At 39.9% G+C, this 27,273-nt stretch overlaps 1 protein-coding gene across 3 annotated transcripts in view; it reads right to left on the bottom strand.

The window, feature by feature from the left end:
* The window catches only part of SMIM14 (small integral membrane protein 14), a 145,507-nt gene that overhangs the window by 49,449 nt on the left and 68,785 nt on the right, over positions 1 to 27,273 (bottom strand). Inside the window, exon 1 of one of the 3 annotated variants that reach the window (XM_061421191.1) lies at positions 12,513 to 12,601. The exons of 1 other annotated variant lie outside the window; for it this stretch is intronic. The gene's annotated coding sequence lies outside the window, so the exon portion shown is untranslated. Of the gene's footprint in view, positions 1 to 12,512; positions 12,602 to 27,273 lie in introns of those variants that run through there. One more of the 3 variants, XM_061421190.1, reaches the window with a different exon arrangement.

A 27,273-nucleotide genomic window follows, 5' to 3' on the forward strand; every position in this document is an offset into this window, starting at 1 on the left:
TTTCTATTTTTAACCTTATTCCCAATTACAGGAATAATTACTCTACTCTTAAAAATAATTTTTCTACAAACTCCTTTCTGAATCCGCTTTTGCCCAGTAGCCAATTAGAAAACTGATCAACCAATTAAGGAGAGCTATCCCAAAACTCTGGCTACCTTTCATATTAAACAGGGAGAACAAAATATTTGCCTATCAATTTCAGTAATATTATATCATACACTGACATGTATAATTAGAAGTTCAGATTACTTTTATCAGATGACTCAACATCTTAATGTAATAAGGTGTTCAAATTCCCACAGATACAATGTTTTTGCAACATACTCATTTGCTTTATTCTTTTATCAGAAATGGATCTCAATCAAACAGTCATATCTAAAATAGTTATGCCTGCAGCTTTCTAACTACTTTCATAGCTTAACAACAGCCCTTCCAACAAGTTAAGCAAGAAAATTATTCCTCTTTTAAAATGAGGAAAATAAGTTCAGATAAGCGAGCAATTTGACCATGATCACATTTCCATCCAGTATGAGAGAGACCTTGGACAGGAAGTCATAATGTAAATTCCTGACCAAGACTCATTGCACATCTGTCGGATATGACCAATCATGAAGCTTATACTTGTTTCACTCTCATAAAGACAACTTTAGAGCACTACAGAAATTAGATAACCATCAATTAACTTCCTAATGCTTCTTTCGAGTTACATACTTTTCTCTTAAACTACATCTGCAAGTCTGATTCTCTGATGGGAAGTGCGCAAGGAGAAAGGATGCAGTTTCAAGTTCAGGTCAATCGTCATTTGGTAAAAAACTAGGCTAAAATGCTGCCTGGGAGATTAAAGTCATTTTAAAATGTAAATGTTGAAATAAATCCATTATATTCCTTAAATACCACAATTCTCTGTGCTTAGGAGTTAAAACTTCCTGAGTTCTATCATGACAAATTTTAAAAATTTACATTAATAACCAAGCAGTTACAGTTACAAATTCCTAATACTACTCCCTATTTGATCCAACAGGGTGACCCTATACTGTGTGTAAACAAAGAATGTTGCCTGCCATTCCAGTTCTTTAAGGATCAAATCATTAGCCACAATAGCTGCTGATCTATAAGTACACAATGAAAGAATTTAGGGTGACACATTCTGTGTTTTGGATTAATGGACCCCTAGGTGGGCTTTCCTGGTAGCTCAGCTGGTAAAGAATCCTCCAGCAATGCAGGAGACCTGGGTTTGATTCCTGGGTTGGGAAGATCCCCAGGAGAAGGGATAGACTACCCTATCCCTTCAGCTCCAGTATTCTTGGCTTCCCCAGTGGCTCAGATAGTAAAGAATCTGCTTGCAATGCAGGAGACCTGGGTTTGGTCCTTGGGTTGGGAAGATCCCCTGGAGAAGGGTATGGCAACCCATTCCAGTATTCTTGCCTGGAGAATCCCCATGGACAGAGGAGCCTGGCAAGCTACAGTCCATGGGGGAGCAAAGAGTGGGACACGACTGAGCAACTAAGCACAGCACAGCAGCACAGATAGTTGAAAGGCCTATCTAAGGAAGAATTCCAATGACCTCAGATTGTTGCATCTTCCCATGCACAGAAAAGCGCTAAAATTGAGATATCTGATCCATGCAACTTCAGTAACCTTTCAACTGACTGTACATATAGATACCAGCTCCTCCAGTACCTTTGGAATGGTTCCTCAGAGCTAGCTGAGAGCCTATCTCCCGTGTTATTCCATGTCAGTAAGACATGGAATAAACTCAACTCATGACTCTAGTGTTGTGCATTTTTTTTCACGTCGACAGGCCCATCCAGAATTAGCTATTTACAAGAGAAAAATAAAATAAAGACCACATCCGAAAATCTTATTATAAAACATTTTTACAGGATAACAGAAAGCTTAAATATATTCTTTCAGAGGGCATACTATTCAAAAGGAAGAGATGAGAGTAGGCTAGAAAGAATGACAATAAAATGTTCTTTCTTCATCAAGGAGAATGGGAATGTACAGGAAAAACAAGGTCAATATGACTAGGAGGCCTGTGCAAGACAGCATAGTATAGATTAGGTATGTATCAGAGGATGCTAAGTCTTCATTTATTCATATTCAACAAACCACAGCTTCATAAATGGTACTTTTAAAATGTTGGGGATGCAGCAGTTCTCATTCACTCATTTAAAGAGAAAAAAAATTGAGACCCTGAGAAAGTCAGTGACTTACCCAAAGTCACCCAGTAGAGCAGGGCTTCAAACCCCTGTCTTCTCTCACTTCTCCTTTACTGAAAAGGATCTATCTGACAAGTCCCCAGGGGACTAGGTAGCTAGCAGAAGAGTTCAGAGGAGGTTACAGAAGAAATAAAACGTTAAGCCCTACCTCCAAGCGTTTGCAATCAAGTTAATTACTAATTATAATTCATTCTTATTATAATAATAATATAATCACATACTAGTATATAATTAACAGCCAAAATAAATGTCTCAGACAAACAACTACTGTGATAATCTCTCCAGAGAAAGTTCAAAAGGAGAACTACTTAACTCACTTAACTTCTATGCCTTTTATACTAACAGCTGTACTGTTCACAGTTATCAAGAATTTCTGTATCTCCTTAATTCCTCTATGTGGGTGTAGCACAGGACTCGGTTAAAGGCCCCCCCAACCCCCACGGCTGCCATTACTTTTCTGGAAATTCCCTGCTAATGTGACCCTATTTTCCTACACCTTTTCTTTCCTCTACAACCTTTTTCCCCCTTACCTGTATCTGATTGTGGGCTTCCCTGATGGCTCAAACGGTAAAAAGAATCTGCCTACAATGCAGGAGACCCAGGTTAGACCCCTCAGTCGGAAAGATCCCCTGGAGAAGGGAATGGCAATCCACTCCGGTATTCTTGCCTGTAGAATTCCATGGACAGAGCCCGACTGTATTCTAGGAATCACCTTAAGAACACCTGCTAAAAGCAGCATGGGATAGCAGAAAGAATATATCTTAGATAAGTGACTTAAGTTACGACACTACTGAAAAAATGGATAAATGAGCCTCTCTGGAACTTCAGTTTCCCTACCTATAAAACAAGAGTGATAATTGAAACTATTTATTTTAATAGGTTGTTCCAAGGATCGGGTGAGAATTTTAAAGAGTGCTTTATAAACTGTAAAATGCTCTGAGGCAATTCAACTCTAAGCCTTTAGATTTGAAATGTATCTTCAACCCTCAACCCAAGTTCTTTGTATACTGCTTTGGGGTTGGGGTGGGGGTGTGTGGGGGGGTGGGGTTGAATTCCCCTGGGGCTCAGCCATCACTCCTTTGCATAAAAGTGAAAAAGAAGAAAGAAGTCTTCTGTTCTAAATCTTGGTCCCTCATCTACAAATTTTCTGTTCTTCCCTGGCTATTCTTTACTCTTGTACAATCTTAAAGACTCTCTCCAAGGCCCAGGGGTAAAATTTATTATAAACAGCCAAACAAGGGAAAAGTCTGCAACTGAATCATCTTTGTTTATATTCAGTATCTTAACCCAAAGTTTCATATTCTGAAAATGTTCTCTGAAATTTCTACTCGAGTACTACTTAATCACATTCTGAATAAAAATTTTTTAATTCAGGAAAAAACACTGTGTTCCATAAGTTAGAAACAGAAAAATTTAACAGATGGTATAAAAATTCCATATTCTGTGACCGCCCCCGCAAATCATAGAGGATACAATTGTTACGAAACCAGTTTTCAATAGCTATATTACAAAATAACAAGCATGGTCTGAAATTCTGAAGTACATCACAAGTAATGTTACACATCTGCGAATGATTTGTTGTTATTGTTCAGTTGCTAAGTTGTGTCCGACTCTTAGTGACCCCATGGCCTGCAGCACACCAGGCTTCCTGTCCTTCACCATCTCCCAGAGTTTGCTCAAATTCATGCCTATTGATTCGGTGATGCCATCCAACCATTTCATCCTCTGTCGTCCCCTTCTCCTCCTGCCTTCTATCATTCAACCGTTCAAATAAACCAGAGCAGAATCAAGACTTTTTCTATTACTCCCCTTCACTTCCTTGCCTACATGATTTTTGTCACAGAACGGAGTTATGGCTACTACTCTCCCAACTCAGATTAACCATGGCTTATCTCAGCCATGCTACAGCCTAGACGACCTATCTGAACACAGGTGCACACAAATGCCATTCATAATGACAGGAAAAAAACGCCTAGAACCACTGTGATACAGAAAGCAACGTTATTAAAAAATGAAACTCGACTCACGACCATAAAGCCTGTGCTCCACAAGAGAAGCCACTGCAATGGGAAGCCCGCACACTCTAACTAGAGACTAGTCTCCACTTGCTGTAACTTGAGTAAATCCACTCATAGCAACGAAGACATACCACAGCCAAAAAATACATCAATCTTTTAAAAAAATGAAATTTGAATAAGCACCACAGGAAAAACAGAAGTCTTCAAAATTGCAAGCAAGTCAGTTTCTTCTACATTACCTCTGCCAGGAGTACAGAGCAACAAAATACATAATATGCTAAAAAAAAATTAGCTTTTTTTTAAAAAGTATAAGCTAAAACAAGATAGCAACCAGAACACATCCTCTAAAACTTCATTTACCAAGAAGATGTTCACTGTGTCCCTAACTTGATTTGAAGCATCTTTATCATTCTTAAAATTTGAAAGTGCTGCACCTGCAATACTTGCCAATGAGCGCAGTCAAGCATAAATCAGCTTTATTCTGTACTTTTACAAACTTGAGACTCACATCTGTGTTTTCACCTAAATTTTAAAAAGGAAATGAAAATTCGATATGAAAATAAAGCAACAAAAAGGTAACTTTCTTTAAACAAAAGCACTCAAGTTTGAAATGTTACAAACAAAATATAAGCCTTACTATAAACCTAAAACTTGGTTTTGGTTTAGAAAAACATACTTTCTCAAGGAGTTGAACTTTTTTTAATTTTAAAAGCAATCACATTTATACTTTTACAATTCAAATACAGAAGTTTAAAAAAACCACAAAAGTAAAAAAGGTACTCTCTTCTTCTCAGAGGCTGCTGCTGCTGCTGCTGCTGCTGCTACTGCTAAGTCACTTCAGTCGTGTCTGACTCTGCGGCCCCATAGACGGCAGCCCACCAGGCTTCCCGTCCCAACCCTCATGTAGGAGCGTCCCCGAGTGGCTTCAGTTCAGTTCAGTTCAGTCACTCAGTCGTGTCCGACTCTTTGCAACCCCATGAACTGCATGCAGCATGCCAGGCCTGAGTGGCTTAGTGGTAAAGAATTCACCTGCCAAGGCAGGAAACACGGGTTTGATCCCTAATCAAGGAAGACTGCACATGCCGAGAGGTCACTAAGCCCGTGCATCAAAACTACTAAAGCCCAACTCTAGAGCCCATGCTCTGCAAGAGAAGCCACTGCAATGAAAAGCCCGTGCGTCGCAACTAGAGTAGTCCCTACTCACTGCGGCTAGAGAAAGCCTGTGTGTAGCAAGGAAGACCCAGAACAGCCAAAAAGTGTTAAATTAACAAGTAAAATTATTAAAAAAACAATAAAAACCCTCGAGTAAATTTTCTAGGATTGCAAGAATATATATGCTGTATATACTTGCTGAACGATGATTAAAATCGCATTTCAAGTCATTAAAGTGTGATTATGTTTTTTTACATAATTAAGACTGGTTGGTTGGCTATTTAAAGCCATGGTTCACCACAATATTATTTATAATGGTGAAAACTGGAAACTACATTCATGTTTAATATTAAGTGAAAACTTCAAGTAAACCAGTTTATTCAAAACATCTTATAAAATGCAGCCAGTTAAAATCAAGTTTAGGTATTTTCTAAGGCCATGGTAAAAAGATCACTATGTTGACCCCACTCTCATCCCTCAAAAAGAATACAAGCTTATGTGAGTATTACATCTCAGCTGTACCAAAGATGAATTTTAAAAGTTAAAGACTGGAAGGAAATATATGTACAGGATTGTAACTTTTGTTGTTGGTTTTATATGTTACTATCCTTTGCAGCTTTTCAGTAACAAGCATGTCTCAGGTTTTTTTCTCTTTTTTTTAAAGGAGGGACTACTAGACATGCATATCCAATTTAGGTTTAAACAGAACAGAACAATTCATGAAAGTACTTCTAGTAGCATAATCTGACAGCTAAAACAAGTAGGTTTACTTATTATAGCTCCCATGATTCTCTAAGACAAAAAGACTACTCAACATTGTTGAAATATAAAGTTTATGAATTTTGGTCAAAGAAAATTGAGTTTGAATCCCACAAGTCCCAAGTGGCTTTACCTTAAGCAATTTACTAACCAGAGCCTGTTTCCTCCGGTATAAATTGGGGGTGACAATGTCTGACTTGGAGGGCTGATGTGTAAGCTAAACATATAGGAAGTAATGCAAGTCAAGAGACTAGCATATAGACTCTATAAACAGTAAACGTCATTGCTATTGAGATTCAGACAGGTAACTGTTTTAATTTCAGATTCAAATAATTTTCAGCCTTCTTTTCAAATCACTTTGAAGTGCCCAAACTGTTACTTAACTGTAGGATCTACTGCCACATGCATACAACCAATTCAGATGGTTAGCCCTTGTTCCGTGGACTGAAACATGAACGTGAACATAAGCACACACCAAAAGAATACCTTTGCTTATAAGCTTGTAGTAGTACAATCTTAAAAAAAATTCTAATATAAGTCACAATATAACTGTCGGGAGTGCTTACTTTCTGCAAAATCTTTACAACTCATATATTAATATATCACCATTAATTATCAATGTAAACAATTTAGTATCTTTTATTGAAGCTTTTGTTCTAAGTCTTATTAAACTATATGGGAAAAGATTTTTACAAATACTGCTTTTTAGCAATGTACTGCTTTTTACAGATATAGTTAAAGTTGATATTTTTCTTCATTTATTTATCCCATCAACAAGCCTACTGTTGCTTAATCGGTCCTCCCTGACCTCATGGGCCTCCCAATCAAATAAGCCAAATAGCCACAGACAACTGAATATGAAAAGTGAAGCTAAAGGAGCCACACATGGTTATTTACAAAAGCCCAAGATGGGTTATGATAGAGCTCTGCTAAAGATCATGTGTGACCAGAGCTTCCATAGATAAATATAGCTATCCAGGCTTTAAGACTAGGAAGAGAAGAAAGACAACCAGTATTTCTCTAGATTAAGTATCCTCCCCACCCCAAATCAAAGTGAAAGTGAAAGTCGCTCAGTGTGCCCAACTCTTTGAGACCCTATGGACTAGTCCATGCAATTCTCTGGGCCAGAATACTGGAATGGGTAGCCTTTCCCTTCTCCAGGGATCAAACCCAGGTCTCCTGCATTGCATAAGGATTCTTTACCAGCTGAGCCACAAGGGAAGCCAAGAATACTGGAGTGGGTAGCCTAACCCTTCTCCAGTGGATCTTCTTGACCGAGGTCTCCTGCATTACAGGCGGATTCTGTACCAACTGAGCTATCAGGGAAGCCCCCCAAATCAATGCATCAATCAAATTCAGTACTTTTAACTCATTTGGAAAGGGTCTTACAGTGAGAAATCTGTTCAGTTTATGATGATCCCATGGTAGTTCAAATATTACAACACCCAAATCAATGAAGGAAATGTATGAAGAGTTCAAATGAGTATATGAGCAGGTAGAAAAGTGATAGACTCTGGGTGTGTGGAATGCACAGCAATGCATAGGGAGGAGAAAAGACCTCAAATTCACTTTAAACCTGGTAGTTTTAAATCTGAAAACTCAATACAACAAAGCAAGAAGACGTAGGAGTCTTTACAGATGCTCCTTCAGGTCATCTACCAATTGTGCAACTTCAGGCACAAAGACCAAAAAACAATGATCTTCATTAAGGACTGGAAATGGGACAGAAAACATTATTTTGCCCCTAACAAAAAAATGGCTTACTAAAACTAAAGGACTGCATATAGTTCTAAACACTGTAGGGTACACTGATTAAGAGAACTGACTTGGGTTCAAATTCAACCTTCTACTCATATGTCTCAGTTCTTTCATTTGTAAAGAGGGAGCAGGAACACCTATATCTGAGTTGTTTCACAGTTAACTGAAAAACATGTTAAAAGTTTTTAGCATAGTATCTGACACATGCAGGAGACATACAAGACTTGGGTCTGATCCCTGGGTTGGGATCCTCCCTCCAGGGAAGATCCCCTGGAGGAGGGCATGGCAACCCATTCCAGTATTTTTGCCTAGAGAATCCCCATCGACAGAGGAGCCTGACAAGCTACAGTCTACAGGGTACAAAGAGTTGGATACACTGTAGCAACTGAGCATAGTCAAAACTATGGTTTTTCTAGTACTTATGTATGGATGTGAGAATTGGACCATAAAGAAGGCTGAGAACCAAAGAATTGATAATTGCTAACTGTGGTGTTAGAGAAGACTCTTGAGAGAGAAGACTCTTGGATTGCAAGAGATCAAACCAGCCAATCCTAAAGGAAATCAACACTGACTATTTACTGGAAGGACTGATACTGAAGCTCTAATACTTTGGCCACGAGATGCAAACAGCCAACTCACTGGAAAAGACCCTGATGCTGGAGAAGACTGAAGGCAAAAGGAGAATGGGCAGCAGAGGATGAGATGGTCAGACAGCATCACTGACTCAGTGAACATGAATTTAAGCCAATTCAAGGAGATAGATGCTTTTGAGCTGTGGTGTTGAAGCAGACACTTGAGAGTCCCTTGGACTGCAAGGAGATCAAACCAGTCAATCCTAAAGGAAATCAATCCTGAATATTCATTAGAAGGACCGATGCTGAAGCTGAAGCTCCAATACCTTGGCCACCCGATGCAAAGAGCTGACTCATTAGAAAAGACCCTGATGTTGGGAAAGACTGAAAACAAAAAGGGATGACAAAGGATGAAAGGGTTGGATGGCATCACTGATGCAATGGACAAAAGTTTGAGCAAGCTCCAGAAAATGGTGAAGGACAGGGAAGCCTGGCGTGCTGCAGTCCATGGGGTCGCAGAGTCGGACACGACTTAAGTGACTGAACAAAAAGTATAACACGGCTGTTCCCTGATCCAAACATCAAGGACTATTGAAGTAGGAGAATCAAGGTACACTCCTACAAAAGGAGACTGAAAATTAGGGTTCTGCCATAAAAAGAACTGGTTTAAAAGAGACAGTAGAGGGGCTTCCCTGGTGGCTCACTGGTAAAGAATCCATGTGCCAATGCAGGAGACACAGGCTCGATCCTCGGTCTGGGAAGATCCCACATGCAGGACAGCAACTAAGCCTGTGCACCACAACTATTGAACCTGTGGTCTAGAGCCTGGGAACCACAACCACTGAGCCCAAATGCAGCAACTACTGAAGCTCACGTGCCCTAGAGCCTGTGTTTCATGAGAAGCCACCGTAATGAGAAGCCACTGCAATGAAGAGTAGCCACACTCACCAGAACTAGAGAAAAGCCCAAGCAGCAATGAAGACTCAGCAGTCAATAAATAAATAAATAAAATTATATATAAGAAAAAGAGTGCATTCAACAGTAATACAGATATGTTCAAGTTTATTCATTCAACCATCATATTGAGCACCTGCTTGGCAGTGAAAAGGACAGACAAGGTCTTCATTTTCCCAGAGTTTAATTTCTAGTATAGGAGGCAGAATATAAAAACAAAGGAAATTCCAGATAGTGATGCTATAAAGAAAATGAGAGAATGGTGAGATAATTGTGGGAACAATCTCCTTGAAGAGACTGAACTGAGACCTGAATGACATGATGGAATCAGCTACAGGAAGATCTGGGAGAAGACTGAAGCCACAAGGAAGAGCAAGTGCAAACGCCCTGAGGCAAGAACAAACCTGGCCAGTCCCTAGGACAATCCTAGTGCAGCTGGAACACAGGAAGAAACTGCTGTTGCCATTCTCCTGGGTCCTGATTAAGGCATTTGGATACAAGGTGAGACACAGGAAGGCAGTGCCGAGACCTCTACTGCTTGGCAAACCTTGAGAAAGAGGTTGGATTTTATTCTGAACGTGATGAGAGACTTTCAACAAAGGGGTGACATGATCTGACATTCTAAAGGATCCTTCAGGCTGTGGGAAAGGGGATGCACCATAAAAAGCCAAAGTGGAAGCAGGGAGACCAGAGGTTTCTGCAGTAGGCCAGGTGAGACACGGTAAGAGCTGGCAAAGGTGGTAGCGGTAGAGAGGGGAAGAAGTGGACAAATCTAGAATACATATTGAACACTACCATTCAAGGCACATGTAGGTAAGTTTATGACTAAGGGACCCAAGTGGGCAATATTAGTATATTTAGGATACTCTTTAGTAAGTACTTATCCTTTGAAGCTGAGGTGCAGGGAACCTCGCTTCTCTTTTGGCATCACTGATAAAGCACTGGACTAAACAGGCACACATCCAAGACTCAGTGTTCATAAAGCATACTAAGTGTATGAAGTAAAATCTTTTAGGACCTTACTGCCGGAGGCCTTGCCAGCTGGTCAACATTTGGGACATACAGGAGCTATGGCACAGAACTAAACCCTTACCTAAATCAAATCACCAAGTGACCAAAAGCTTTTCAAACTTCCACAGTGTTAACTCAGGCTATTCTGTGCCTGTTTTGCCAAGAGTTAAACAAGCAAAGTCTCAGTTTGTCACACAATGCACACTGATTTCATAAATCTTATAATATCATCATGAGAGATTTGAGAGGAAATCTTTTAAAACTATGATTTTAATCATTATGGTTTGGCAAACATACAGCGAATACTCTATAAAAGTTAAGGTCCAAGAGTATCTATTAAAATTGTAATGTGTTACTCAAAAATGAAGTGAAAAAAATGTGAAAAAGTAGGTTACAGAAGAACATGAGGTATGATATCATTTTTGTATAAAATATCTAAATGCAAAAAAGTCTGGAAGGATATAAACCACTGCTGACATTCTGGTGGTCTCTGGATGGCAAGAATACTGATGACTTATTTCTTCTTTTTCTCACTTATCTGCTTTAATCAACATTTTCTCCAATTATCACAAATTATTTCATATAAACAAAATTATTTAGGTATAGATTAGCTTAAAAAATAAAAAAAAGAGAAAGAACTTCAAGAAAACATAATTTCATTTGTTTCGATCAGCGGCATTCCAACTGTGGTATTAAGAAAAAAAGATCACGATTGCACACGCTGAAGGAAGAAATTTGCTAGCAAGAGGTCCATTTTATACCACACAAGGACATAATATACCCTTCAAGGGAGTTCAAATTCCTAAGATCTCTTCCTGGATTTGATATATGACAATCAATTTAATACATAGCTCTTTTTCTTTCTTGCCGTTTGCTAAAGAAACACCTCAATTAATGAATTCTCTGGAGGAAAAAAAAAAAAACTTAAAAAAAACTAAGGACAAAACAGAGGTTTGGTCTTCTGGTCTCATTCATGCGGTGGAAAGGCGCGGAGGGTGGCAGGGCTCGAAGCAGGCTACCCCAGAGGAATCTGCGTGGCGGGTCATCTAAAGTGGAAGGGAACACAAACCCTCTGCAGGCTCCACAGACTCGGCAGTGAGAACGCCTCCTAAGGGTCTCAGGACTTCCCCTGGAAGGGCTGACGCCGTCCAAGTTATTCTACGCTGCCAACGGTTTCCGACAAAACACAGTAACTGGAAGATCTCTTTAAACGCGGGTATTACGTGCAGGAAGCTCATCCGACTTTCTCTATGCAAAGCCAAGACATTCTCCTAAGGCCACATCCTCGCTTCTGTAAACTAGGGCAACTGAAAACACCCTATTGACTCTCTCCGGCTAAAGAACATCACTGTGGCTAAAATCCTAATACACACGCGAACAGACACTTCGGAAAACTGGCTCTAATGGTAACACGGGACTTCAGGTACTCCGGTAACCAGTTTATCGCACTTTATCTGTTACAATAAAGGGTACCACCTCTTTACTGTCAGCTCTGGTTCCACGTACTGAACAAACAAAAAAAGGGAATCCTTTAAATTCACAACACAATAAGGGCTAAAAGCTCCCGCTTTCTGGATGGCAGCTTTCTAGTCTCATCAATCACAACAAAGGACGCATACCGGTGACTACATCAGACCCGGCAAGGGCTGAGAAACAGAGGTAAATGATTTAGTGAAGATTGCAAGGGTTGTGAGGGATTCCTTCCAGCTACGACTAACTCACTCTTCTTTTTACTCCATTATACGCCTCCACCCGAGTTGACTGCTTGCCCTAAATATAAAACCACCCGTGGCTACCGTCCACTTCCCTGCCAAGTCCCGACTCTGGTCTCCTGCAGAGAAAGCCAAATCTCAGGCTCTTCGCCCCACTCTTCGCCGGAGGACGCGGGCTCGACAGCAGCGGGCTTCTCCCGATGCACAGTCGCCAGCCCGGTCGGGGACCCCTTGAGCCCGAGAAGCAGCCCCGCACTGCCGCAGCCGCCGCAGCCCGCCAGAGCCCCCAGGAAAAATCGGGGCGAGGGAAAGGTGGGCCGGCAAACGGCGGTGGGAGAAATGGGAGACACTCACCCGCCCAGACAACAACCGACGGGGCGGGGAGGTTGGGGGCCCGGACTAAGCCTCGGCAGAAAGACCGCCTGGAGCTTCCGGAACGCTGCGGCTGCTCGGGAAGCCGCTGCCGCCGCCGCTCCTGGCCGCCGGCTTCCTCCCCTCCTCTGTTTTGATTCGACTGACCACGTCACTCTAAGCCACGAGACCCGGATCTGCCGGCTCCCGCGGGCGGAGGCGCAACAGATTGCAGCGGCTCAAGACCCAGGCAGCCGGCCTGCCGAGCATGCGCGCGCCCCGCGCCTGCCCAGTGGGTCCGGAGGGGCGGGGCGGCCGCGAGCGTCACGCGGTTTTAGGGGGCGCGGAGCACCGGAGTTGCAGTTCCGGTTGGGAGGGGTGGGGCGCAGCGTTGTGTGATGGAGAGGGCGAGGCCCCGCGTTTGTTGAAGTGGCCTGCGTAGGTTCTGTTTCGTGTGTCGTGGACGTCCTCTGCAGTGTGTCTCCCTTTGCCGAAGCTGATGGCTTTCCTCAGCTGGAGTCTTTAGAATAGCGGGGGTAGTGGTGCCCAAGCTGATGGCTTTCCTCAGCTGGAGTCTTTAGAATAGCGGGGGTAGTGGTAAGTGGGGGCGCAAGGTGGTGTCTGATGAGACTTGTAGAGATTGTTTTGGATCACTTAGGCTCGGGTGAAAACTGGAGATCGAGGTTTGGTCTTATATATACAAAAGTATGACAGACGTGGCAGTTATTGATCCCCTGTCCCGGAGGCAAACTGCACTCGGAAAGCTGGCTAAATTCAGTTCAAGAGGAGTGTTAAAGGGAATGTGGGACTGATAGAGCGATAATGGGGAACTGGGAGAGGAAAGCTGTTGTTAGGCAGTCAGCTCAAACCTTTGTTGCTTTGACCTTCGGGACTGAAATACTTATGGTGTGAGAACCTCATTTCTTCTAAACCAAGGTGATGCTTCCTACTCTCTCATTCTGGCCTTAGTCTCCCCACTGAACAACGGGCCCGAGAGGTTTCCCACTTTGGGGAAACTTCGGGCTACTCTGTTTTCTTAGGTCCATAAATGGACAGACTTTAAAGCGAGACTAGTGTTTAAATGAAAGTGTGAGTTCCAAAGATTTCACAGAGGTGCTTATTTGCCTATCGTGCAGGAGAGGTGAAAGTTAGCTGTAAGAAACTGCCTTCCTTATTCTGAGTTGACCTTTTCGCCTAACCTGGACTTCTACCTCAGTGTCTGGTTTATCACCTCAACTAGCTGAGTCACTTTCAGCGAAATTAGTATAATCTGCGAGAGCTGCTTTTTTTTTTTTTTTTCAGTAGTACTTCCGTGGTGGCTCAGACGGTAAAGCGTCTGCCTACAATGCGGGATACCCGGGTTCAATCCCTGGGTCGGGAAGATCTCCTGGAGAAGGAAATGGCAACCCACTCCAGTATTCTTGCCTGGAAAATTCCATGGACAAAGAAGCCTGGTAGTCTACAGTCCATGGGGTCACAAAGAGTCGGACACGACTGAGCAACTTCACTTATTTAACCTAATTTATCCAAAATATGGGGCTTCCCAGGTGGCTCAGTGATAAGAACCCACCTGCCAATGTAGGAAACTTAAGAGAGGCGGGTTGGATCCCTGAGTCCAGGAAGTCCCCTGGAGGAGGCCATGGCAACCCATTCCAATATTCTTGGCTGGAGAATCCCACGGAGAGGAGCCTGGCGGGCTACAGCCAATAGGGTCCCAAAGAGTCCGACACAACTGAAGCAACTTAGCAAGCATGCGTCCAAAATATAGTTTCAACATGCAATCAATGTAAAAATTATTAATGAGATGTTCATGTTTACCTCATACTAAGTCTTCAAAAGTGGATGTGAATTTGCACTTAGAGCAAGGCTCAAGTGCTGGGTGTGGCTAGTGTCACCATATGGGACAGCACAGCTCTAGAGCATGTGAGCTAACAGGCGTGGGGGACTGGCCTGGGCCTAAGCCGGAGGCAAGACCCAAGGACAGTCGTTTGGGAATGACAGGCTGCTTATTTCGCCCAATCTCCTTGTGCCTTGACTTCTTTTAGAATAACCTATGTAGAAATAGGTTATTTCTTTCCAAAGAAAGGCAATGCCAAAGAATGCTCAAACTACCTCACAATTGCACTCATCTCACATGCTAGTAAAGTAATGCTCAAAATTCTCCAAGCCAGGCTTCAGCAATATGTGAACCATGAACTTCCTACTTCCTAATGTTCAAGCTGATTTTAGAAAAGGCAGAGGAACCAGAGATCAAATTGCCAATATCTGCTGGATCATGGAAAAAGCAAGAGAGTTCCAGAAAAACATCTATTTCTGCTTTATTGACTATGCCAAAGCCTTTGACTGTGTGGATCACAATAGACTGTGGAAAATTCTGGAAGAGATGGGAATACCAGACCACCTGATCTGCCTCTTGAGAAATCTGTATGCAGGTCAGGAAGCAACAGTTCGAACTGGACATGAAACAACAGACTGGTTCCAAATAGGAAAAGGAGTCCGTCAAGGCTGTATACTGTCACCCTGCTTATTTAACTTATATGCAGAGTACATCATGAGAAACGCTGGACTGGAAGAAACACAAGCTGGAATCAAGATTGCCAGGAGAAATATCAATAACCTCAGATATGCAGATGACACCACCCTTATGGCAGAAAGTGAAGAGGAACTAAAAAGCCTCTTGATGAAAGTGAAAGAGGAGAGTGAAAAACTTGGCTTAAAGCTCAACATTCAGAAAACGAAGATCATGGCATCCGGTCCCATCACTTCATGGGAAATAGATGGGGAAACAGTGGAAACAGTGTCAGACTTTATTTTTCTGGGCTCCAAAATCACTGCAGATGGTGATTGCAGCCATGAAATTAGAGGACGCTTACTCCTTGGAAGGAAAGTTATGACCAACCTAGATAGCATATTCAAAAGCAGAGACATTACTTTGCCAATAAAGGTCCCTCTAGTCAAGGCTATGGTTTTTCCTGTGGTCGTGTATGGATGTGAGAATTGGACTGTGAAGAAGGCTGTGAAGAGCGCCGAAGAATTGATGCTTTTGAACTGTGGTGTTGGAGAAGACTCTTGAGAGTCCCTTGGACTGCAAGGAGATCCAACCAGTCCATTCTGAAGGAGATCAGCCCTGGGATTTCTTTGGAAGGAATGATGCTAAAGCTGAAACTCCAGTACTTTGGCCACCTCATGTGAAGAGTTGACTCATTGGAAAAGACTCTGATGCTGGGAGGGATTGGGGGCAAGAGGAGAAGGGGACAACAGAGGATGAAATGACTGGATGGCATCACTGTCTCGATGGATGTGAGTCTGAGTGAACTCCAGGAGTTGGTGATGGACAGGGAGGCCTGGCGTCCTGTGATTCATGGGGTTGCAAAGAGTTGGACACGACTGAGCGACTGATCTGATCTGATGTAGAAATAATTGCTGTGACTTTAAAATAAAACATTCGTAAAATGCCATGTGGACTTAGAAAATCGTGTTCTAGCTAAAGATGGGTAAATCGTTAAGGGCAAGAGCTTTTTAATTAAAGTGGGAACACAGGTAAAAATGTCTAGAAAATGAAAGGTTTCTGGTAAAACTCACAAAGTGTTTCCAAGTTAATTAACATTACAAGTAGGTAGAAGTCAAGCTTCTTAAACTTTGCATCTTGAACTCTGTTTACTCAAATTCAGAGAGTTTTAAGTGGTATCTAATGAAGTTCACAGAAGTTCTAATGTGACTTAATGAAGTTCAGAGGCTGACTGTAACACAGGGTCTTTAATCTGTGGAGCTTCATTCTGTGGAACAAAGTCTCATGCTTGAGTGCGCCCATGTGCACACATGTGTTTGAAAGTACAGCTGTGTTTGAGAGCAGTATGCTACAAAATTGGAATGGTACAAAACATTGAAAAATTATCAGTATTTGCTTTATAAAGTAAATTACAGGAAAATCAAGATGTTGGGATCTTTCATAGCTAGCTTTCAAGATAATCCCCAGTGATTAGTGATTCTCAACTCTGGAAATAAGATTCTTTCAGCCTATTGAAAAAGGGCTGCTCTGACCTGTAAAATACAGCTGAAGGTGTGTGACTTCTAAGGCTAGGTCATAAAGGCATTGATTGCAGCTTTCCACCTCATTGTCTTGGATTGCTTGCTCTCGAGGAAGCAAGGTTCCATGACACTCCACTCAAGCAGACCTATATTTGAAGATGCCCAGGTGGAGAGAAACAAAAGCCTCCACCAACAGCCTCATCAGTTTACCAGCTGTGTGAGTGAACCGCCTTGACTGGGCTCATCCTGCATCCCCAGTCTAGCATCAGATGACTGCACCCTTGCTTAACGTCTGCTTGCAATCTCATGAGAGATAGAAAGGACCAGCCCTGACACGAACAGTGAGACAGGATCATACGTGGGTTTTTGCCCTAAGTTCAACCTTTGAAAACTTTAAGCAGTGGAAGAGTCAAAAAGTATGTGTATAATTCTCCATATAAAGTAATTTAAAAAGCAACGTAGAATTCCCACCACAGTACTTAGAACATAATGAATAAATATTTGTTGAATGGACATATATAATTAAAAGACAAAACAGTCTGGGAAATATTTGGAATAAATGTTGATAAATGAAAGGGTAATGTAATATATGAAGGACTCACACAAATCACTAAGAAAGATATTAATGCCTCTAATATGTGTATGGATAAAGAGTATGAGTTACACACAAAAAGACACAAATGACTTAATAGTTATTTGAAAACCTTCAATCTCAGTAGTAATAAAAAATGCAAGTTAAGATTTCCTTTTTTAACTACAAATACTTTGGGAGTTTTGGGGGGGTTTTTTGCTTTTTTTTTAGCAGAGAGGGAGATATTTTTAAATATGACTATCTAATATTGGTACTGTTAGCACTGCTGACAGTAAATTGGCAGGTACATTTTGGAAATCAGCTGGCAATATATATCAAGTTCTGTAGAAGTATCACATCCATTGACCAATTTTCACTACTGGGAAACTAATGAAATAGTTTTAAGAAGAGTAAAGTTATAAAGATGTGAATTACATTTGTATTAATATAATGGGCAAAAAATAAGGAAATAACCTATGTGAACAATGGTAATGGAAAAGATAATTTTACATTGTATGTTAGGATCTAAAAAATATGAGGATGGAAATAATTTTAAATGACTATAAGGAAGTTATTAACATTTTATGATGGAAAAAAATCTAGAAATAATCTAAATGTACAATGGTAGTAGAATGTATGAATATGTAAAATTATGTTTTAGGCATTAACAAACTTGAAGATATCTTCCTTTTCTGATCCAGACCTACTTTGATTTTTGCATTAGAAGTAGAAAGTGTTTGTAATTCAAATATATATGCCCCATGTATTCATAAAGTATTCTGATAGATATTCTTATAACTATTGGCATTGGTTATTCTGGGGTGGGGGGTATGAGAGTCTCCCTTATGATTTTTTACCCTTTGTATGGTTTGAATTTTTTCATATCAATGCATTATTTTTGCAGTTCAAAACATCATTAGTGAGTATTTTCTTAAAAAAAAAAAAAAAGCTGTGGTTATGTTAGGCTACTCAGGCTCTCATAACCGAATAGGACAGACTAGATGTCTTAAACAACAGAAATTTATTTTCTTGAAGTTCTGGAGGTAGGAAATCCGGAAGATCAAGATCTGGCTTGCAGATGACCATCTTGCTTTGTTCTCGCATGGCCTTTACTCTGTGTGGAGGCAGTTCTGGTGTGTCTTTCTCTTCTTATAAGGACATTATTCCTATTGGATTAGGGCTTGTCCTTATGACCTCATTTAACCTCACTTACCCACTTAAAGGGAGATTTCCCCTGTAGCTCAAACGGTAAAGAATATTCCTGTGAGGAAGGAGACCAAAGTTCGATCCCTGGGTTGGGAAGTTTCCCTGGAGGAGGGAATAGCAATCCACTCCAGTATTCTTGCCTGGAGAATTCCATGGACAGAGAAGCCTGGCAGGCTACAGTCCATGGGAAAGCAAAGAGTCGGACACGACTGAGTGACTAACGCATTATAAAACACACCCCCTTAAAGATCCTATTTCCACATAGTCACAATGGGGGTTAGGGCTTCAACATATGAACTTGAGTGGCCACAAGTCAGCTGTTAACTGGTTAAATATGTATATAACTTAACATTTACCATTTTAACCATTTTTAAGGGTACAGTTCTGTGGTATTAAATACATCCATCTTGTTGTACAACTATTACCAACATCTATGTTGTGAACATTTTCTTATTTACCTATTAAAACTCCGTGCCTATTATACTCTTAACTCCCCATTGCCCCTTCATCTCATTCCATGGAAACCACCATTCTACTTACAATCTCTGTAAATTTGACTATTTTTAGTACTTCAAGTAAGTGGACTTGTTTAATATTTATCCTTTTATGACTAATGTATTTCGCTTAGCATAAAGTAAGGTCATCCATGTTGTGTGTGTATATATACACACACCATATTTGTTTATTCTTTCATCTGTTGATGAAAACTTGGCTTGCTTCTATATTTTGGCTACTGTGTATAACACTGTTGTGGACACGGGTGTACAAATAAAGTTCAAGTCCCTCCTTTCAATTCTTTTGGGTATATACCCAGAAGGGAAATTGCTGGATCATATGGTTATTCTAGGTTTAATTTTTTGAGGAACCGTTTCACAGTGGCTGCATCATTTTACATTCCCACCAACAGTGCATGATGTTGTTGCTGTTCAGTTGCTAAGTCGTGTCCACCTCTTTGTGATCCATGGACTGCAGCACGTCAGGCTTCCCTGTCTGTCACAATCTCCCCAAGTTTGCTCAAACTCATGTCCATTGACTCGGTGATGCCATCCAGCCCTCTCATCCCCTTCTCCTCCTGCCCTCAATCTTTCCCAGCATCAGGGTCTTTTCTAGTGAGTGCATGAGGATTTCAGTTTCCCCACATCCTCACCAACGCTTATAACTTTGTTTTTTTTTCAATATTAGCCATCCTAATGGGTGTGAGTTGCTGTTGCAATATAGTCTTGATTTGTATTTCCCTGATAATTAGTGATGTTGAGTATCTTTTCATGTTCTAGTTATCAATTTGTATACCTTCTTCAGAGAATGGATTACTAAAGTCCTTTGCCCATTTTTTAATTGGGTGGGGGTTTTTTTGTTGTTAAGTTGTAGGAGTTCTTTATGTGTTCTGCATATTAATCCCTTATCAGGTGTATGATTTATGATATTTTCTTTCATTCTGTGACTTTCCTTTTCACTCTTTGATAATGTCCTTTATGCAGAAGTTTTTAGTTTTGATGAAGTTCAGTTTATCTTTTATTTTTATGAAGTACAATTTATTTTTTCTTTTGTTGCCTATGTTTTTGGTGTCATATCCAAGAAATTATTGCCAAATCCAAAGTCACGAAGCTTTTCACCTGTTTTCTTCTAAGATCTTTTTATAGTTTTTAGCTATAACATTTAGGTCTTTAATCAATTTTCACCTAATTTTTATGTATACTGTAGGGTAAGGGTTGGACTTCACTCTTTTGCATTGGATATTCATTTTTCCCAGCATTTGTTAAAAAAAAACTATTCTTTCCCCATTGAAAGATCTTGGCACCCATGTCAAGAAGTTATTTTATTATATATGTGAGTTTTTTCCCTAGGTTCTCCATTCTATTACATTTGTGTATATATATCCATCTTTATGTCAGTACCACATTTTGACTACCATAAGTTTTGAAATCAGGAAACGTAAGACTTACAACTTTGTTCTTTTCACTTTTAAGATTCGTTTGGCTAGTCAGGGTCTCTGGAGATTCCATCTGAGTTTTAGGATAAATTTTTCTATTTCTGCAAAAAAAGTGTCATTGAGATTTTGATAGGGATTGCATTGATCTGTACTATCACTGGATAGTATTGATATCTTAATAATATAAGATCTTCCAATCTGTAAACACAGAATATCTTTCCATTTGTTTGTGTATTTAATTTCTTTCAGCAGTGTTTTCAAGTTTTCAGTGTATTAGTTTTTCACCTCCTTGGTTAAGTATATTCTTAAATATTTTATTCTTTTTGATGCTCTTATAAATGGAATAGCTTTTTAATAAAGATTTCTACTCTTTTTTTTCTACTCTTCATCTCTCCTATTTGCTTCAAATATTCTTTCAGTTCATTATCTTTCATTTTATTAATTATAATTTTAATATACTAAAATTAAATTTTAAAAATTTAGTCAATTGTTTCCTATTTTCCTTTGAGACAGTTTTTTTTTTTTTTTTTTACTTTGAAGCCTACAAGGTTATCTGGTTATCTTCAGTTCAGCAGGTATATGTGGAATGCCTACTGTGTCTTTGGCTCTAGGGGCACATTTATGAATATGAAAATCCTGAGGGCTACAAAGAACATTCAGATTCAAACATTTAATAAATATTTCATTCAAATTTCTTCTAACTTTTCAATTATTTATTATATTTAAACAATTTATTTGGAATTAATTTTGGTCAACAATGCTTCTCAAGTTTTTTGAGAGTTAATGAGGCAGTTAAAGCCATTTTATTATTTGGGGTAAAACCCTCACTGTTAGCCAGTTGAAGTTACTTACACAAATTTGGGAGAAATAGATCTTGAGAAAGTATGTTCACTTTTATAGGAATAAATTAAATTACTCCTATATTTTGAAGAGTTTACAATTTCACTGCTATCTTACTATTTCCTGAAGATAGAGAATGTGAGTAGTATTTTCATAATTTAAAACTTCCAAGTGAAACATTCTACATATTTATTTTTTGCTATATAACAATTGATATATTGACAATATTCTCTGTACCAATTTTTAAGAAAGTAATAGAATGATTTTTCAAGAATTTATGTAATAAAAATTGAAGAAGGGGACCAAGTGAGGGAAAATAAGGAAGACATTAGAAACTTTATGGGAAGAAATAAAGATATTTAGTGTGAAGAAAATAAAAGGAAAACTGAGTTCTGACCTTGGGGATAATGTTTAATAATAAATGTGGAAAAGCAGCTGTGATAGCTTCTGTATGACTGCCAAGTGCCCTAAACATTTCTTTTTTTAGAAGATATTGCTTATTTCATCCTCTGGAGCATGTTATACAGACACACACACACAAGGAGATAATTGAGTTCTGGAATTCATTATGCTATGTCTATTTTTATTCCTCAATCTCCACCTAAACTGTCACAAATGTATTTTAGTCTTTCTCTAAAGTTTATCTAAAAGATATATCACCTTCTGCGATCAGGATATTATTTCTCCTAATGTGATGTTTAGGATTGTGAATTTTGAAGGAAACAGTCAAAATACAGGAGGATTTTAAGTGCTTCTATCCTATTCCTAACCATTACATTATCTATTACGAGGAAATCCACAGACTTTTATTTTAGCTTCAGTCACAATCCAAATGGCATACTGGCCAAGGTTGTAAGAATTAAAAGGAGGAGGAAATAGAATCATGGAGGGGTACACAGGGCCCCTTCCATGGGCTACTTATTTAACTTTCCCTTAGTAGCAGAAACCAACTATCAATATATACACCTTAAATTCTAAGATATGTTTTTCTTATATTGTAACAAAGACAAATAATGGTAGATATGCAGAGAGTACAAAAATCCCAAGACAGATTCCAAATGCAATTGTTAGAAATAATCTACGTGCCAAATTAATGGAATAAAATTGATGAAAAGGTATTCTTTCCTAAAACAGGTTTTAATCTAGAATCAGCTCTGACTAGAATTCTTGTGGGTCTGGAAAGGAGGCTATGCACTTTGAGGAGGAAAGGTAATTGGAAAGTTAACTAGGAATCCGGGTACTCTGGAATTTTCCAGTGTAATCTCTGGATAGGATTATGGATCAGCGATAGCCCAGACAATTAAGTGGCACAGTATATGTGAAAATGGTTTGTTAAAAGTAATGACTAAACTATTAAAAAATCCAACCAATACTGAAATTTGTAAAATTTGTCTTATACATATATTTGAGAGTCACTACCAGAAATGAGGCACTTACACTGCTAATTATATGAAACAGCATTGGAAAGGAGTCCAACCCATATTATTGTTTATATCAGGGATTCTTCACCTTAAGTAGAATGAGATCCTGTTTTTGAGCTCAGAGCTAAGGATATACAGCTGAAGATAACACACTCATGTTTGAGAAAACATCAGCTTTTGGAATCTCTCCCTTCCCCACTGGATCCAGTGAGAGGTACCAGTTAGGAAAATCAATGCTACCCTCACCGTTATCCCCTTCCTCAGAAGGGGAAGACAGAATAAGTGGAAGTTGCCCTTTGTGGGGAATGCAGTGTTCCAAGGTGAAGTTATTCTCTCTCGCTACATTATGAGAGAAGGCAGAGAATGTTTCCATTCTCTATGACTGAGGGGTCATTAAAAGAGTCATTAATGGGTACTGGCACAAAGACAGAAATATAGATCAATGGAACAAAATAGAAAGCCCAGAGATAAATCCACGCACATATGGACACCTTATCTTTGACAAATGAGGCAAGAATATACAATGGATTAAAGACAATCTCTTTAACAAGTGGTGCTGGGAAAACTGGTCAACCACTTGTAAAAGAATGAAACTAGAACACTTTCTAACACCATACACAAAAATAAACTCAAAATGGATTAAAGATCTAAACGTAAGACCAGAAACCATAAAACTCCTAGAGGAGAACATAGGCAAAACACTCACCGACATACATCACAGCAGGATCCTCTATGACCCACCTCCCAGAATATTGGAAATAAAAGCACAAATAAACAAATGGGACCTAATTAACCTTAAAAGCTTCTGCACAACAAAGGAAACTATTAGCAAGGTGAAAAGGCAGCCTTCAGAATGGGAGAAAATAATAGCAAATGAAGCAACTGACAAACAACTAATCTCAAAAATATACAAGCAACTCCTACAGCTCAACTCCAGGAAAATGAATGACCCAATCAAAAAATGGGCCAAAGAACTAAATAGACATTTCTCCAAAGAAGACATACAGATGGCTAACAAACACATGAAAAGATGCTCAACATCACTCATTATCAGAGAAATGCAAATCAAAGCCACTATGAGGTACCATTTCACGCCAGTCAGAATGGCTGTGATCCAAAAGTCTACAAGCAATAAATGCTGGAGAGGGTGTGGAGAAAAGGGAACTCTCTTACACTGTTGGTGGGAATGCAAACTAGTAGAGCCACTATGGAGAACAGTGTGGAGATTCCTTAAAAAACTGGAAATAGAACTGCCTTATGATCCAGCAGTCCCACTGCTGGGCATACACACTGAGGAAACCAGAAGGGAAAGAGACACGTGTATCCCAATGTTCATCACTGTTTATAATAGCCAGGACATGGAAGCAACCTAGACGTCCATCAGCAGATGAATGGATAAGAAAGCTATGGTACATATACACAATGGAGTATTACTCAGCCATTAAAAAAGAATACATTTGAATCAGTTCTAATGAGGTGGATGAAACTGGAGCCTATTGTACAGAGTGAAGTAAGCCAGAAAGAAAAACACCAATACAGTATACTAACGCATATATATGGAATTTAGAAAGATGGTAACAATAACCCTGTGTACAAGACAGCAAAAGAGACACTGATGTATAGAACAGTCTTATGGACTCTGTGGGAGAGGGAGAGGGTGGGAAGATTTGGGAGAATGGCATTGAAACATGTATAATATCATGTATGAAACGAGTCGCCAGTCCAGGTTCGATGCACGATACTGGATGCTTGGGGCTGGTGCACTGGGCCGGCCCAGAGGGATGGTATGGGGAGGGAGGAGGGAGGAGGGTTCAGGATGGGGAACACATGTATACCTGTGGCGGATTCATTTCGATATTTGGCAAAACTAATACAATATTGTAAAGTTAAAAAAAAAAAAAAGTCATTAATGACTTCCCTGGTGGTCCAGTGGTTAAGACTCTGTGCTTCCAATGCAGAGGATACCAGTTCAATCTATTGTGGGGGAACTAAGATTCCACGTGCTGTGCAGTGTGGCCAAAATTTTTTTCTAATTTTTTAATTGAAGGATAATTGCTTTACAGAATTTTGTGGTTTTCTGTCATATATCAACAAGAATCAGCCATAGGTATACCCATGTCCCCTTCCTCCCAGACCTCCCTCCCATCTCCCTTCCCACCCAACCCTTCAGCCTGTCACAGAGCCCCTGTTTGTGTTCCCTGAATCTTACAGCAAATCCCCATTGGTTATCTGTTTTACACATGGTATTGTAAATTTCTATGTTACTCTCTCCATACATCTCCTCTTCTTCCTCTCCTCCCACCTTGTCCATAGGTCTGTTCTCTATGTCTGTTTCTCCATTGCCGTCCTGAAAATAAATTCATCAGTGCCATCTCTTCAGATTCCATATATATGTGTCAGTATATGATATTTATATTTCTCTTTCTGACTTACTTCACTGTGTATAATGGGCTCTAGTTTCATCCACCTCATTAGAACAGATTCAAATGTGTTCCTTTTTATGGCTGAGTAGTATTCCATTGTCGGAGAAGGCAGTGGCACCCCATTCCAATACTCTTGCCTGGAAAATCCCATGGACGGAGGAGCCTGGAGGGCTGCAGTCCATGGGGTCGCTGAGGGTCGGACACGACTGAGCAACTTCACTTTCACTTTTCACTGTCATGCATTGGAGAAGGAAATGGCAACCCACTCCAGTGTTCTTGCCTGGAGAATCCCAGGGACGGGGGAGCCCGATGGGCTGCCTTCTATGGGGTCACACAGAGTTGAACACGACTGAAGTGACTTAGCAGTAGCAGCAACAGTGTTCCACTGTATATATGTACCACCACTTCTTTATCCATTCATCTGTCAATGGACATCTAGGTTGCTTCTGTGTTCTAGCTGTTATAAATAGAGCTGCAGTGAATATTGGGGTACATGTGTCTTTTTCAGTTTTGATTTCCTCAGGGTATATGCCTTGGAGTGGGATTGCTAGGTCATATGGTGGTTTTATTCCTAGCTTTTTAAGGAGTCTCCATATCATCTTCCATAATGGCTTTATCAGTTTACATTCTCACCAACAATGCAAGAGTGTTCCCTTTTCTTCACACCCTCTCCAGCATTTATTGTTTGTAGACTTTTTGATGATGGCCATTCTGACTGGGCTTCCCTGGTGTCTCAGATGGTAAAGCATCTGCCTGCAATGCGGGAGACCTGGGTTCAATCCCTGGGTCAGGAAGATCCCCTGGAGAAGGAAATGGCAACCCACCCCAGTACTCTTGCCTGAAAATTCCATGGATGGAGGAGCCTGGTGGGCTACAGTCCATGGGGTCACAAAGAGTCAGACATGACTTCACTTTCACTTTCATTATGACTACTGTGAGGTGGTATCTCATTATAGTTTTGATTGGCATTTCTCTGATAATGAGTGATGTTGAGCATCTTTTCATGTGCTTGTTAGCCATCGGAATGTCTTCTTTGGAGAAATGTCTCTTCAGGTCCCGTTCCCACTTTTTGATTGGGTTATTTGCTTTTTTGGTATTGAGTTGTATAAACTGCTTGTATACCTTGGAAACTAATTTTTATCAGTTGTTTCCCTTGCTATTATTTTCTTCCATTTCAAGGGTTGTCTTTTCACCTTGTTTATAGTTTCCTTTGTTGTGCAAAAGCTTTTAAGTTTAATGAGGTCCCACTTGTTTATTTTGTTTTTATTTCCATTACTCTAGGAGGTGGGTCATAGAAGATCTTGCTTTGATTATGTCATCGAGTGTTCTGCCTATGTTCTCCTTTAAGAGTTTAATAGTTTCTGGTCTTAAATTTAGGTCTTTAATCCATTTTGAGTTTATCTTTGTGTATGGTGTTAGGTGGTAATCTAATTTCCTTCTTTTGCATGTAGCTGTCCAGTTTTCCCAGCACCATTTATTAAAGAGGCTGTCTTTGCCCCATTGTATATTCTTGCCTCCTTTGTCAAAAATAAGGTACCCATAGGTGCATGGGTTTATCCCTGGGTTCTTAATCTTGTTCCATTGGTCTATATTTCTGTTTTTGTGCCAGTACCATACTGTCTAGATGACTATAGCTTTGTAGTATAATCTGAAGTCAGGAACGTTGATTCCTCCAGCTCCATTCTTATTTCTCAAGACTGCTTTGGGTCTTCTGGGTCTTTTGTGTTTCCATATGAATTGTGAAATTTTTGTTCTAGTTCTGTGACAAATGCCATTGGTAATTTGATAGGGATCACATTGAATCTGTAGATTGCATTTGGTAGTATAGTCATTTTCACAATATTGATTCTTCCCACTCAGGAACATGGAATATCTCTCCATCTGTTTATGTCTTTGACTTAATTAAATCAAATTATTTTAAAATTAATTTTTTAAATTATTTTTAATTAAAAAAATCACTAATAAAGTAGGGGTCCTTGAATCCTCTGAACTATTATCAACTTCAATGAGCTGAGAATTAAGGATAACCTCTGGACCAGAAGTTGCCAAGCCATTCTCCTGATGGCTAGGAAATAGAAAAAGGGACTTGAGAGAGTAGGTAAAACTGAAAGAGGGAGGTGTCAGCAAAATAGTGAGGCACTCTGTATTTCTACGATTTGGAATGATAAAAAGATCCCCAAGAGTTAAGTGGTACTGCATGATATAGTAGAGCCCAAGACAACGGCCTATGACCACATATATACACAAGTGCACATATGACGAACACCCATACCAGCTGTATATTATTTCCAGTTCAAGCAGTGAAAGAGAGTTCTGGAATTTCTAAATCTCATTTCCAAATTTT

The sequence above is a fragment of the Bos javanicus genome, chromosome 6 (assembly GCF_032452875.1).
Source record: "Bos javanicus breed banteng chromosome 6, ARS-OSU_banteng_1.0, whole genome shotgun sequence".
Lineage (NCBI taxonomy): Eukaryota > Metazoa > Chordata > Mammalia > Artiodactyla > Bovidae > Bos > Bos javanicus.